The sequence below is a fragment of the Tamandua tetradactyla genome, chromosome 2, assembly GCF_023851605.1.
Source record: "Tamandua tetradactyla isolate mTamTet1 chromosome 2, mTamTet1.pri, whole genome shotgun sequence".
Taxonomy (NCBI): Eukaryota; Metazoa; Chordata; class Mammalia; order Pilosa; family Myrmecophagidae; genus Tamandua; species Tamandua tetradactyla.
In genome coordinates, this window is record NC_135328.1 from 87564998 (window position 1) to 87581143 (window position 16146).

At 34.9% G+C, this 16146-nt stretch overlaps 1 long non-coding RNA gene and 1 other non-coding gene across 2 annotated transcripts in view; one reads left to right on the forward strand and one right to left on the reverse strand.

The window, feature by feature from the left end:
• Window positions 1-16146, forward strand: part of LOC143673548 (uncharacterized) — an 838506-nt gene that overhangs the window by 311988 nt on the left and 510372 nt on the right. The gene's annotated exons all lie outside the window — the stretch shown is intronic.
• Window positions 14463-14564, reverse strand: LOC143675322 (U6 spliceosomal RNA). Its single transcript, XR_013171553.1, has one exon. It is a non-coding gene; the product is annotated as a U6 spliceosomal RNA (small nuclear RNA).

Below are 16146 nucleotides of genomic sequence, written 5' to 3' on the forward strand. Positions count from 1 at the left end.
TATTTACTATCACCTAGGAAGCAGTACAAATCCTAACATCAGGCCAAATCTTTTTCAGTGAAGTTGACACGTGATGTATTGTTTAAATTAAGGTATTTGGGGAGGATTTTAAGAATTATCTTAATGCTTTTAGGACCATGCCAGGCTGAGTATGCTTATTTGGAAGTCCACTTCAGCTAATGCTGGTATAAGCTAGCATATGCCGCTGCAAATTTCTTTTCCTTGTTGGCTTTTCAACCCTTCAACCTCTTTATAACTATTTCCTGCAATCAATTCCCCATATTGAACTATCTGTGATGGCCTCTCTGTTCCTGATGGGACCAAGATTGATACAGTAATGGACGAGTTATTTATCATGTTTATAGGTAATGTCTGATGTCACTATAAATGTGCAGATTCCTTATAATTTTTGTTCAACTTTCCAGGTCTTTATAACTCACAACCGCAGTATTTCAGATATAAGGAAATTAAGTCCAAGACAATTTAAGTGGTTCATCCAAGGTCATATATCTGGGGTTAGAGATGAGATTAGGAGCCAGCTTTTCTGACTTCCAATTTAGTGTCTTTTTTATTGCCTCATATTTTATAAATATCATATTCCTGCTTATGTGCACAATCCTCCATTTGATACAAATTCACCTACTTTTATAGCCAGAAATAATAACACCAAAGTGAAAACCTAGGCAAAATTTTCAAGGTTCAACAATATATAAATTTTAAGACACATTGTCTGTAAGGCACGGCTTTAGTACACAAAGTAACACTCAGGTGGCCTGAAAGAGTTAATTCAGCTTGCAAAAGAGTTTAATTTATTCCTAGGACATAGCCCACACAATGTGGCTCATTAAATCCCTTGTAGAGACTCCCGATAGAAAAGCATGCTTTTGGATCAATATTATGTTCCTCTGGACTTAACTGAATTACCATTACTCTTGGGAAGATACTAACTCTCCCTTCTGGGTATGAGCCTCTTTCCAAGCATGGATATCGTACCTATGGTTATTTGTGAGTCTGTTTAAAAAGTAAACTGACATACTCTTTGTTTAAAAGATGAAGCTTTTTATAATTATACATTTAGCACTTTCTTCTTTCCAGCAGTTAATGAAAGAGGTCACCCTTCTTTAAGTGTTCCGTTTTGTTGATGCTCTTTGCACCTGCAAACTTAAGCTAGTTTAGATTTTCTAATAAAAAACATTGGTCTTCATGACATAGTCTCATAGGCTAAAGATTGCCCCATAAATGCAGGGTGTGATTCATTTGGCACTTCTTTCCTTGAGTCAGACATACTGCATCATACAATAAGTGTAATGACATGTTAAAACTGTGTCCACATGTCGGACAATTGGATGGATCTCAGATATCGCTGTAGTTTCCCTGTATAACATAACAAGGGGAATAAGAGTCCTGACACCGGAGTCAGATTGCTGCATTTAAATCCTGCCCCACCATGTACTAGGTACATAACCTTAGGCAAGTTATTTCAAGTCCCCAAAGTCTCCATTTCCTTAACCACATACTGTAGTAAAAATAGTATCTGCTTCATTAGAACATAAAGTATAGAACTAAATTAAATTAAAAAGAACCCATAAATGCTCTAATATTAGTAAGTATTCCGTGAATACTTGCTATAATTTTTATGTGGTTATCTGTGAACATCAGCATCATTTTTTAAATAAGCAAATAGAAGCTCATTAGGATAGGTGGCAAATATTACTACCAAACAACCCCATCTTTAAAGACAAATTTTGCATACCTTGTAGATGTGAAGTCCTCATGAGCAGAGACACAAAGTATCTCTGCTGGCATCTGTTAAATCTCTCTTCAAATAATAGAGTTAAAAAAGTTATCGTATGCCCAATAAAAAAGCAGAGATAAGCAGCATTACCTCATGGGTTCTGGGCCCTCTACTAAGTTCCTAATTTGGAATGGGAAAATGTATAGAGCATTCTATGGCAAGTAAAAGATATGGGAATACGGCCTAACAAAAGAGTTGCCAATGCTCAATTGTTGTAATCCTAGCTAGAATCAATTATCTATGCACAGCATACACACATATTTTGTGTTGTATTCGCCCACTGAACATATCCACAGCCATATGTTCCTTTAGTCACAATATGTCACGTTCATCATGGAATTCTTATGCACTTGACCATTGCCTCAGTCCTGTCCCTTCGTTTCTGAAAACCACGATACCCCTCGAGACACAGAGAATAGACTAAACAGAAAGGGCTAAATAGAGGATGATTGCAGAAATAAGGTATTAATCTGCCTTGTGTTTCCTCATCTGTGCAACTAAAATGCTAAATTTCAAATGCTTTTCCAGACTTATAGAATGTTTGAAATTCTGGTCATTTCTGCTTATAAACAACTGTTCATTTTAAGCACATATGTCATAAATTCATCATTTTCAAGTTTCAGGTAGTTTATCCCTTTATTTTTACTGATATCAGCATTTTAAGAGCCAAGCAATGTTCGCCATATCTGCTTTCCTCATGAGCCGATTGCTAATATACCATATACTTTTCACTCATTATGAGAATAATACACATTTTACATTTGTATGAAAATTAGGTTGTCATTTAGAAGTTATCTGTAATATATATTTTTAAATATAACATAAAATGCAAAATATACTCCTGTGATTATTACCATGACTTGGTCCTGGTATCTCACTAACATGGGAATTGATAAACAGCAAATGCTTAATATATACTTGTTAGAGGAAAAGAGGTAAGGAGAGAAAAAAAAAAAAAAGAGGGGAGAAAGAAAGGAAAAATGGATAGGTGGTTGGTTGGATGGCTGAACAGATTTGGAAGGGAGGAAGAATTTGGAAAGAAAGAAGGAACTCTGTGATATTTGGGCAGAGTGGGGGACATTGGCGGTGAGTGAGAAATATTTGCATTTAAGCCTGGATGTTTTTTATCTATGTGACTTCAGTGTTAGTTTTCACACCTGTAAAAAAAAAAAAAAACAGGGGAATGATCATAACCACCTCATGTGTTTAGAGAATTTATCAGATAATGTGTGAAATATGCCCACTTTCAAAACACCTGAAACATATTAGGTGCTCCATAAATGTCAGTTTCTTCTCTTTTGCATAGCTTGGCCTGATTTTACCTTAAAGGCAGGTTTTTCAGTATTTTCCAGTGACAGCTGAACAGATGATTTGAAGGTGGGGAATGACACAGTTCCAGCTCTTAGCACATCTCCTGTGCTTTTTCTTTTGGGCGTCTGCCACTAAACAGGCGCCTTTTTTTAACCTCGTTCCATTTGAGTGAGCTCATCTTTAGAGAAAGTTTCCTTCTTGTACTCCATTTTCTTTATTCCATCAATAGGAGCTATTGATTTTGTAGGGTCAGGTGCAGCAATCCCTGAGGCATGTGACAATGTTACCTGAGGATTGGATTGCAATGTAAATTATCACAGAGAGGAGCCTAAATAACCAAACTAATAAAAGTGTGGTTATTGTGTTTTTAAATTGTGAGTTTGGGAATTAAAATATTTTTAGCATGAATTATCTGAACATAAAGGTAATTTATGCATAACCTTATTTGGTAGGGAAAAAATTTAAATGTATTTGTAAAAGGAGAAAATATTATGTGTTTTTGACTAGGGAGAAAGAACATATGATGTTTGGTATAGAAGAGCAAAGTAGTGTCTCTTGGTATAGGAAAAGAAAGACAGTAACATCCTGACCTTATGGAAGAAAAATTACAATGTGATTAACAACAGGAGAAAATGAGTTAAAATGTAATTGGCTGGGGGAGAGTTCACAGTTGGAGGTGAGTGATAGTAGGTGTTATTTCTAATACATTAAGGGGAACAGTTACTGGGCAATAATTAGCAAATTATAACTAAGACCTATTTTCCAAAGTCAGAAATCTTTACTTCAAAATTATGAATATTTTTCTCTAATATACAAAATGAACATTTGACTTAAAAATGCAAATGACTTCATCCCATTTATGTAGAGAATGATGTACTAGGTACATGGTATTCAGTGGCTTTTTTTTTTTTTTTTCTTTTTATGTGTATGTCAGGTCTGCTCTGAGGTTATAACCGCTTTTATGATTGCTTACATTATTTTTGGAAGTTTGAATATTTATAAAAATAAGCGTTGCATATGCTTAACCTCTTCATAAAATTCAAACAGGAAAGTGAGTCAGCATTTGACTGTGTGTGAATTTCTACTAGAGCATTTCTCAAAGTCCAGTATATATGGAGAACCACAACTCCCAAACTATTGGTCAGGAGGTTTAGAGATAAGAATGAAATACACGAATGAAGCAGGGATATATATTTAGGAGGTTTCATGGAGATTTTTCTTACAGTTGGTTCATTAGATAATTATTTACTAAGAATATAAGTTTACTTATCTAGACAATTTCTGCAATCCAAGTCTGGTCAGTTTTCATACTGACACAAATGCAGTCATAGTCTCTTTAAAGACACCGCAGTAACCCCAAAGTGTGGCCGGATGTGTGCTCCTCCCCTACCTCTCCAATTTAGCCTGCCTTCTTTCTTTTCTTGCTATCCACCCTCATTCCTGGGGACCCAGATCAGACCTCACACAGCCATCTTCTCCCATTCTCATTTTCCTTTTACCTCAACACTTATTTATTTGGAGCCTTTTATACCACAGGCTCTGGGAATAAAAGGTATGGGCCAGGGATGAGGGCTCAGCTTTCACAGAACCTACATCTTGATGAATAAATAAATAAATAAATAAATAAATCTATAGAACGGTGTGTGATAAGTGCTACAAACAGATTGTGATAAGTGTTAAATAATTTTACTGAATGCTGAAATGGGTCATGCAACCATAAAATGAATGTTCATGAGTTGGTTCACTCAAAACTCTTTATCAGCTATAAATCTTTTCCTACTTTGGGTAAACACAAGCTTTTCTACTTCTCTAGCATGAAGTTGGGGCTAAATTATTTACAAGAACTGCTGCTGTAAACATTTTATTAAAAAAAAAAAAACAACTTTTAAATAAAACCTGCTCTAGTTTATGTATACTGGTCTTCCCTGTTAATTGTGCTTGGGGGCACCGGTACATAACTGCAGAAAATTATCATTGGAAATCTCTGAGGATTCCTCATGTAGTGTGTAGCACCTTCACCTTCCCTTCAAAAGATTTCCCTCATATTCTATTAAAATTGATCCAAAAGCTTTGGTAGCATTACATCACTTGATACAAAAAAAGGGAACCTGATTTAAAGTGGAGCAAGAAACAGATGGCAAAGTGTGTTCTACACAAGGATATAAGGTGTTTAGTTTTTTGGGTTTATTTTGCCAGGGAAACTGCTTCTCCTTTTAATCTAGTTCAGTATGTTCTAAGGCTGCTGCTATTTCTGAAAGAATTGAACATGCAGGGCCGAAGTTTCTAAGTATGGACCCATAAGAAGCAGGAAGCAAATGATATGTTAAACATCCTGAATAAATGAGGTTGCACTAGATGACTGCAAAGGATCTTTCCAGCCCAACACTGTGCAACTGCTTTCTGCAAATACCACATGGGAAAGGTTCAAGACCCTTTTTCATCTCCCAAATGACATCCCATTTTTGCCCTCTAATACTGCTTGTTTTGCTGCTCACATACTAAAACATTTCAACCTTTTTCTCACACATCATCCTGTCCCTTTCAGGGGCTCAAGCTCTGTCCAGCTCTTGAAGTAACCTTGTTTCATATCTCTTCTCTCATTACACAGGTGACATCTAGATTTACTGTAATTCAAGGCATTTCTAGTCCTAAGTATCTGCCCTACCACCATCCTTTTGGTCTTTACACTTATTAGACGTGACTGTCAACATTCATATATGACTGAGTGGCTTACCACGGAGGTGTTTGTATGATAACAACTTAGTGAGAGACACCTCTGCCAATAGGATTTACTGGGGGAAGGAGTGCAATATTGATGATCAATATTTGTTCCCTAGGTGGCAAGGAACGTCAAGCTAAGAACTCTAAGCACAAGAATCCGAGGTTATGGGAACCAAACTCCTTTACTTATCTTTTGTAAATTTTAGTGATCTTAGACCCTACTTTCATATAGACTTTTTTTCCCTCACTATGTTCCAAGGTGGTTATATGCAGTAAGAAGGTTAATGAAATTGGAAGATAAAAAACAAGAAACAATCAATGGAAGAGTCAGGCTTCAAGATAGGCAATTAAAGTGGAAGTCAAAACAAAGCTGTGGATGTAAACATAAGAAGACAGTGAGAACAAGTCCCAGGAGGCAGAGGTCAGGCTAGCGGCTCAGGTCAGAGATTATATAAGATCTGAAGACCAGGGGTAGAAAGTAGAAAAGGCATCAGTAAGGTGATCAGAGGCACTGGGAGCTAGAGAATCTTTAGTACTTACTGACCAGAAGTCCCACCCGAGATTGTAAACATTGAGTAGCCAAGATGCGACAAGGCAATGAGTCAGGAAAAGGAACCCAAAGGTGCTGAGGGCTGAGCTAAAGAAAGTAAAATAAAACGAAGCAGAAAGTCAAAAAAGTACTAACCATGAGCTTTTCAGACCATGAAGATAGCGCAAAATCTGCCTTGCACAAGGAAATCTTTAATATATTTCCTGTTTGCAGCAAGAAATAGAAAACTGGGTTCAAGAACAGAGAAGCTCACTTGGTGAATGGAAACAATCAGAAATAAGGGTTACTGGGCCATCTGTGGGGAAAACGCAAAAATAAATAGGATAAGAAGCAGCTAATATTTCTCTACCAGGCAGGCTTTATATTATTTTAGTTCATTTAACCATGCTGGCAACCATGTTGAGAAATCAGTACTAATCTTCGCTGGGTGGAATAACAACATCAGAGAAAAGTTAAGTGAATTGACTTTGACTGCTCAGCTGGTGAATTAATTATTCAGTTCCAAGTAAACAAGTTAATAATGTGGTGTTAAAACCCAATTTACCAATGTTATCCTATGTATTTACAGTGGCACACCACACGAAGTATGAAATTTCAATGTTTTTTTCCTATATGGAGTTAAAACAAAGTTTGGGCAAGGGTGTAAATGTGGGAGCCACAATAATGGAGAAAAAAATTCTGTGTGCAGTGTTGAAACAAAAGTCCAGAAATGCTAAATTGCTAATATAAGGAGAATATTTTCTTTGGTTGCATTTTATAGAACTCACTTTTCTCTGAATAATTGTATTTCCTCAAGTTAAAAAACAAAAAAAAAATATTTAATAAATCTTTACAGATATCATCATGTATAATTTTCATAAATCTCTGAAAGAGAGTTAGTATTATAAGTCTCATTTTAGAGATGACAAAACAGAATTACAGAGAGATTAGGATACAAGCCCAGAGCCATATACTTTATTAAAAGTCTGGATTGTGGATTCATATCTGAGTGCTACTGTTATTTATTTATAGTTAGGGGCTTTGGACACTGTACTTTTCAGTTCTTCAAATAATATATTTATGTTAAATGTACTATAGGTGGGAATATTCAAGCTGTAGAGAAGCTGCCATTGTATTAATCTTTGTAAAGATGAAATAATTTTTGGTATATGACATAGCAGAAGATGTTAGGATAGTAAGACATCCCTGGCAACAAAAATATACATGGCATTTGAAATTGAATGATCAATTTCCATGAATATTCGATTTTCCTATTACCTATAAAATATTCTAATTTGGATGTCAAACAAATTTTTGAATGACTGCTGTAATGGTGTTTTGAAACCAGCTGGTGTTTCCATTTTTAAACAAGGTAGGTGTTAAACAAAGGGTTTGGTTAAACCCTTTGCCTTCACAATAGAAATATTATCCCAAACAGCAGCACTACTTGTTCATCTTCATTAATTGAGAGGGGACTATTAATTGTTCTGTTAGTACAAGCATCCATCATGTCATTTCAGATAAATGGTGCCTATTTGTGGTAACATATTTTTCTCTGAACTAAGCTGTTCCACTGTTGCAAGTAAAGAATATCTATATTTAGATACACCTTGTTTGCTGAGAAACATTGAAACATCCTGAGGCAACTTAGGATACACTTTCACATTTCTCATTCTTATTTTCAGACTGTCATGTACTTAAAAAAATCAATTTAGAGCTTTTTGAAACAGCATTTTGTAAAGTTGAAAAGAGTTTTCAATATTGCTTTTAGTTTAAAATGGCCAACTTTTTCCAAATCCTGGAACAATTTTGAGTATTGTGACTATAATTTAACACTTCTTCAGTACTTCAATGAAGAACCAGAAAGTGTCTTCTTTAAGGTAAAGGATTTACAAAATCAAAGCATAAGATTGGGTTTTAACTAGTGAACCTAAAAAATCCATTTATATAAACTTAGCAAACAATGACAGAATCCAGAATATGACTTATTGCTAATGTGCGAACTTTAGTATATTTATCGAAAATCACTGATGAATTCATTTAGATAAACTACTTAATAATGGTTTGTTAGTGATATATGCGAAAAATTAGTTGATAATTAGCTAAACCCAGCTGCTAGAATATTTTCATTTAATGTATAAGTTTAAAGAAACTATTACTTTATATCTTACAGTTTTTAATGTCATGAAAGAATCATAGCTGTACTAAAAATTCCATCTTTCTTGAATTCAGAAGCAAAGAGGAACCATTGATAGATTTATATTCTTTATTTTTTTCAACACTGACATATATTACAGAAAATAGAATTCATAAAACTGGGATATGATACAGTCGTGATTCTTAACACAGAATAAATCCAACTTGCTCTTTGAAATAATTTGGTGAAAATAAATATTTCTTGTACAACAGCACAATCTAGTGGCCATGGCTTTGTACTAAATGTTTGCCTTAGTCTGAGCTACGTCATCTGTACATATTATGAAATCTTATTAAACAAATTAGATATTTAAATCACAATTATTCTAATTCAACATAATTTTATGGAATGTAAAAGGATATTAGCCAAATCTATTTTTTCGTTTTATTTTGTATTATTTCAAATTGTCCAGTTTTTTCTTAAAATGATAGGTGAAAAAATATACACATAAATGATATGGATAATAGCAAACATAAAGTATATTTTGCTGTTACGATGACTTCCTCTGTGATCTGTTATCTTTCTTTTAAAGTTTCCATATAACTAGTCCTCTATAAACAAAGCTATTTTGGTTTAGAAGTGCCAACTAGATAGTACTGTAAAATTTTAAATTTTAAATTTCTTTTAAATTGTAAAATTTTAAATTTCTTGAAAATTTGCTCGTTCCAAGACTCAATTTGTATGAATTAACTTCATATGGTACTTATCTAAGTAGGTAAAGCTCATCCTCCATTTTACATGTTTTTCCAACTATTGCAAAATGCACATACGTCTTTATTAAAAATACATATCCTTTTTATTATTAAATCACAAAATGTTATTTTAACTGAAAAAAAAACAAACAAACTTTTGGACCCTGTTTGCTTATTCCTGTTGAAAGATACACACAACAATACAAGAATAGGGAGTACATCCATTCTATAGTATAACAATTCAAATGTATCTTCACCAATAGAAAGTCAGGAGCAGACAAGAAAGAAGGTTCTCTAATAGGTTCCCTGAGTTTCCTGAGACTGGTCTCCTCTCTTTCATGTTAAGAACATACTTCATGTTCCTTTAATGTTATGAAGGGAACAGGGAGCTTAGTATTTGTCACAAATTTTGACTCTTTTCCCTGTGTTAGACAGCAAAAAAAAAAAAAAAAAAAAAAAAACATAACTTAAAACATTGTGATTCATTTAAAACACAATGGTCACTGTTTACTAATCAAAACATGGTTTTGTAGCAGCAGTTGATTTTGCAGACTCACTTCCCTGAATATTTTCCCTCCTAAGACAAATGGACCGTCCAATTTTGTAAAAGTGAGTGGGCAGATTTTACATGAAATGATCAAGGGAAGATGCTGCAGCCACAGCAGCTTCATCCTTACTTAGACAGTCTCCTCAGAAACATTACCCTTTATCTTATCTGCACACCTTTTTTTTCCCCCAACATAAATCATTTTGAGTTGCAGAGCTAAGCTATGAAACATCTCAGAAAAAATGTACACATCAACTTCACTGAAGACTTTACAGACTCTATTAGAAGTTCCTTGAATCCCATCAAGGTCCATTGAGAGTAGTTAAAAAGTCCTATGCTATAGGATTTTACTCTACTCTAGTCAGTGATTGCAAACCACGTTTTCCATATTACTCTCTAAATGAGCACTTTGAAAACAAGGGCTGTATAGAAAACCAACATTACTTTCTTCCACAAGCGTAACTCTAATATCTAAATAAAGCAATGAATAAGCTACCTTTCAAACTCAAGTGGTTTGAGTCATTTTGGTTCAATTAGTATACACTAGTCTTACATGGAAATCACAGGCTATTATGCAGATAATCTAATATCTAACCTTAGAATAGAGGCAGTACCAAATTTATATTTTCTTTAGTTGAGGTGCCAGAAAATATTTTATTTTATACAGCCTTGTGTTTTAAGAACTTCACAACCTAGAGATTATCTGTCTCTCCTGCCTTGTGTTGACTGTAATGAAAAATTGATGGCAAACCCAGAAATATCTGATAAATGCCCACACTGGATTTGTTTGTGCTGAAACTGAGATTAGAATTCCAGTCTTTTCAGTTTGAATTCAGTGCACTTGATCTCTTAGATTAAACTCTTCAATTTGAGTTCACTTTAGGGGGATTGAGAGATGTTTTCAGGGATACATTCATATTAAGTTCGGCAGTGTTTTCTGTTTGCAATCAACTATTGGCAAGATTTTAAAAGGCAATCGGCCTTTCAGATTTAATGGCATGGAGTTGAATAGGGAAAGAGACGTGTACTTCGGGGTTGGTGCTGAGATAAGCATACCCAGTACCTCTCAGTCTTCCTGTTCTCTAATTCTCTCTCATCTGAGTGGCTCTCCAGAAGTTTTCAGTTCTCTAAATTTTATATTCCATAAACTGAACCATTCCTTTCTGTTTTATTTTTTTCATCAACGCTAACAAATTAATAGTCCTGCTAAAAGTTCTACCTATTATGTTTCCTAAGGGTAACTGCATCTTAATAAGAATTCCAGCATAAGGAAGCAGATGAAAGTGCTGAGGGTGGAATTCTACCCCAGAGCAGGCATTGCAGCCATCTGTATACTCATGAAATGATCTGGAGAAATGGCTTCCTCTTCTGCAGCGCCACGGGGCCACCTTAAATTAAATTGGCAATCTATGGCATTTTAATGGATTAGATTTAATACATTAAACTATTCTGAGGATTCATCTCTGACTCTTCTCTCTCTCCATGCCTCTTGTTGCTAGTTCCTTGGAAGAACGGCATAACGGTAGAGCAAAAATGGAATAAACTTTAAATTATACATAGAGAAATGACCTCCGTGGTAGCTGAACAGGTGAAGAGGGGGTTAAATTCACTCTTAGCTTTTATATGCCTAGAGGGCCTTATTTGCTAGTGTTTAAATCTCTGGGAAAAAGCGATTGGAAGTTTAAGTATTTTGCTACCCCTGCTGCTGCTTTCCCATGGGGGCAGTGCCTTGTTTCTTACCATTATTCATTGTCATTCTGCTTCTAAATAGCAATGCTTCTGAGGGTGATTGTGCAGTACCGTGGAGGCTGCTTTACTTGAGCCAGGAAGACATTCCAGAAATGCCGTCACCGAAGAGATGCTTCTAAGAAGGATGTTATTTCCCCATGAGCGGATGAGATCATACATTACATTTAGGATACATAGAGATGGCAACTGCTAATGGGTTACACTTGCATATAAACTTTATATTTTATTTAAGTCACAGTAGCTGTAAGGCAGACAGCAACTTCTCTTTGTCCTAAGTGATAAAATTTCTTTAAAATGGTTAATTATTCAAGCATTTCATCATCTAAAACACTGTATTCAATAAAATTAAACCAAATAGTAGCCTTTTCATATTTCTGATACCTAGATTGCTGAAATCCTTTTTTTTTTTTTTCTTTTTGCTACAATTGAGGAAAGAATATTATTAGAGTCATACTGTTACCTGTAGTTCATGATTTGCATTAGGGCTCCCAGTTTGTGTTGTTCAGCCCCGTGTGTTTTGTTTTGTTATTTATTTTTTAATTTGTATTCTAGTAACATATATACAACCTAAAATTTCCCCTTTTAATCACATTCACATATGTAATTCAGTACTGTTAACTATGTTCACGTGTTGTGCTACCATCTGAATTGTTTTTAAGGTATTTCTTGCTCAAATTAATTCTTTTATTGAGTTCTATAGAGCCACGTATATGACATGGGTAATCGGGAATGTTTTTAGACAGTAGCAAAGGGCTTCAAACAGTTCTACCAAAATATAACATACTTATTTATTATTTTAGATCTCAAAAAAAGTCAGTGATTAACTCACTCGGGAAACTATAGATGTTCAGATATTTTCTATGGACTATATCTAAAAGTCAGATTTTTAAAGCCTGATTTTAGCAGAATTCAAATCCATTAAATTTCACATTTCTACTTATTTTTTTTTTAAGCACATTCAAAATTAACACTGGGAGCTCTTCAAGGATATAGTGTCAGTCTTTCTTTCACATAGTGCCTCTAGATGTAACTGCATATTTCTCAAAACACAACTCTTTGTGTAGGCATGAGAAAACAAAATGCCATTTACAATAGTTACTTTTTAAAGCTATTTTCTTTCACTAGTGGCATAATGTGATTTTGCGAGTATGTTTAAATGTGTTTTTATTCTAGGGAAAGCATGCACTTTTTATGGAAATCCTATACGGTTTTACATTCCTGTTTTTCAAAAACATTGAAATGCACTTACATTAAGGAAATGGAAAACATTTTTAAATGCATCACTGTCTCCTAAACAACAAATAGAAAGAAATCATGAAAGAAGAAGAGTCTCAGCCACATTACAGTAAATTAGGTCAGCAAGAAGGTGGAGTTCTACAGTAATCGCTTTTAAGCAGATTATCTAATTTTCAGTAGAGCACTTTGCACTTTGTGTGAAACTGAGATGGGGAAATACATTTCAGTTTGAATAAATGCGTCTAAAAGTGAGATTTATCAGTGCTCAATTTAATTTTGCGTTTAACACATCTTTGCTAGATTCTTGTCCTCATTTTAAAAAGAGCCTTTCTTTGCTAGGGAAGAAAATGTTTAAGCCATCTGAGCATATGACCTCCGATTCAGATAGAAGGTAACTATGTGAGCCCCACTAACAAGCCTGCAGAAACCAATTTCCAGCCTCTTGTGAAGGAGCTTGCTGTTGGTTCTCCCAACAGCCCTGGGCAGTCAGCTGTGCTGGGAGGATCCCTAATGCTTATTTTGGAAAAACAAGGGCGGGTAAGCAGTGATTGCATCCGACAATCAGAGTAGTGGCCAGTAAGTTGTAGTGATTTGGCTGCCTAGATAATTGGAATTCTCAGTCTGTGGTTTGGGCAGAAGCACATCTGTTCTTAGGACTCCCTATTAGACGTTTCTAAAGTGTTTTGACCATTGTTGAAAGTGTAGGATGGCTATTTAGTCAAAGCTACATCTGGCGTGTATAGAAATTGTGAATGTTTCTCATTCAGTGACACCAGAAGTGCAACAAAATGGAAAGGCTTGGGTTCTCGTCAGGAATGTTCCTTCCGTGCATTCCTTTTAGTTGATCTGATCGGTTGGGCCCCAAATCCTTACTCATCTCATCTCTTTTTTTTCTTTACCGAACTGAGGTTACTGCTGTCATTCACTTTTCCCATTCCAACTGAATCTTCAATTTGCTGCAAAACCAGTCATTGTCGAAAACAGTGTTTATGTCTTTGTGTTCCTGATTGCTGTACACTTGAAAGACAATTTAGAGAATGGCATTAGTGTCTGGATTTTTTTGCTTAGAAATTAAAATTATTTAAATCGTGGAAGCTCAGATTTTAAATCACAAATGTCTCATATTCTTTGTTCTACAAACAGGCATAACATGGCTTTGCTGATTATTTTTGTCTTCAAGTTTGTTCTATGATTCACACGATGGCACTACAGCAATTTTGTCTAATTTTAGAAATCTATCCAGATTAGAAGAGTAGAGCAGAAAAAGATCTTAGAGTTTATGTAGTATAGCCCCCACCACCTCCTTTCTGTTTGGTTTTGTTTCTTTAGATTAAAAACAAAACAAACAAAACAGTTTAGCACTAGAGCGGTTTAGTGAATTTCCTCAGGACACAGGTTTAAGTGACATTTTAACCCAGGAGTTTTAGTTTATAAGTCAAGTGTTCTTTAGTGTAAGGAAATTTTCTTTCTAGTTACTATTTAAATAAAATGCGCTTCAGTGCACAACAGCATGTGCAACTCCAACAATCCCTGACCCCATACACACACACACATTTTTTTTTTTAAGCCAGCCCACTCTGTGGTGAAGATTTCATTATTAACAGAAGCTTTGGGGCAGTTTTAAGGAAATGAAAAACAAACAAACAAGCAACGGTATCCTCAGTTTTATTCTGGGATTACACTTGAAAAATATGGGATTCTTCACAAATTTGCATGGCATCCTTTTGCTGGCCTATACTTATCTCTGTATTCTTCTAATTTTAGTAGATGTGCTGTTAAGTAAGCATCTCCCCCTCATTTTTTAAGGCAACTTGTATTTCATTTCTGTATAAACACATATGAATGCTAGGAACTTATAAGTCTTAAAATTTGGTAGTCTGAACTCATATAGGCTCTTCTATATGTTTGCTTTTTTTTGGTGAAATAACTTTGACAATTTAAATGCCATGGGCTTTCCATGAGAAGGAAAGCATGGTCTGTCTTTGTTTTCATGTTCTGTTGAAGCAAATGAGAGTTTTAAATGTTCAAAGTACAAATAGAATGACAACTTTTATAATTTTTATAGATGATTTCAAGGTTTTTTTTTTTTTTTTTTTTTTTTTTTATGCGTTTGTCCTATTTTCTGATGATTAGAAATTCTATTCTACTATAGGAAGTTGAGTTAGGGAGATGTGAGGAGTTTTGTGCCTGGCAATCCCTAAGCATATTCCTATTTGTGTAGCCAATTGAAAACCAAGGTGGTATTTAGTTCAATCTTTTCATAAACATTTATCTTTCTCCTTGGTTAGATAGAGTAAACTTGAACTGCAGCAGAGTGAAGGATATAGAACTGTGACCGGAGGCTAAAGTTGATAGTTTAGGGACTGGTGGGAAGGGCCAGAATTATTTAAATAACCCAGGTGATGAAGGAAGATCTAAAATAAACCAGGGTCAATGGGATAGAGAGGTAACAATGGATGCGATAAATATTTTGTAACTATAACCCAGAAAGCTGAGTGAATATAATTGGTAGGTGAATAAAAGAGAAATCTAGATCAACTGCAAAGTATCTATCTGACTTACACAACTGGGCACATATATTTCATAGCCTAGCGACTGAGGGTGTAGGCAGTCTGTTCAGACCCCAGATTCATACCTATTAGTTGTGCAAATTGGGCCAGGTTACCTTACCTCTCTGTGCATTCATTTCTTCATCTTCAAAATGGTCATACTAGTAATACCTCTGTTAAGGGATTGTGGTGTAATTAAATAAGATATTACAAGTATAAGTACAGAGTAAATGCTCAATAAATATATTTTTTTCTCTATGATAGAGAATGCAGGAACACATTATTGGAAAGAAAGGATTGATTGTTTTCACAAGCTGAATTGACAGGGTTTTTGAGACATTCATGTAGAAATCTCTAGTAGTAATTATAATTTATAGTTTTGGGAGCTATCAGCAACAGGCTATTATTGAAACCGTGACTTCATATGAAGCCATTGTGAGATACAGAATGAGAATGGCAAACTATCAAAGACAAAATCCTGAGAAACCTCAGGAAATAAACATTATTAATTCATTAAGATGGAATAGCCAGAGTAATAGGAAGAGAACTAGAGTAAAGTAGTGTCATGCACATTAGGAAAAAAGTTTTAAAATGATGACAGCAGTCGACAGAAATAATTCCTAGATAGGACAGGTAAAATAACCTAAATATGTACTGGAATTGTCAATATGGAGGTCATTAGCAGCTTCAGGTACAGAAATACCAGTCAAACAAATCTTTAGCAGAGGATATAAGTTGTGAAGAAATTTGGAAATAGAGGTAATGAGGGTAAACCACTTTTTTTTTTTTTTTGAGAATGCGTAACTGAGCAGAGAATAGA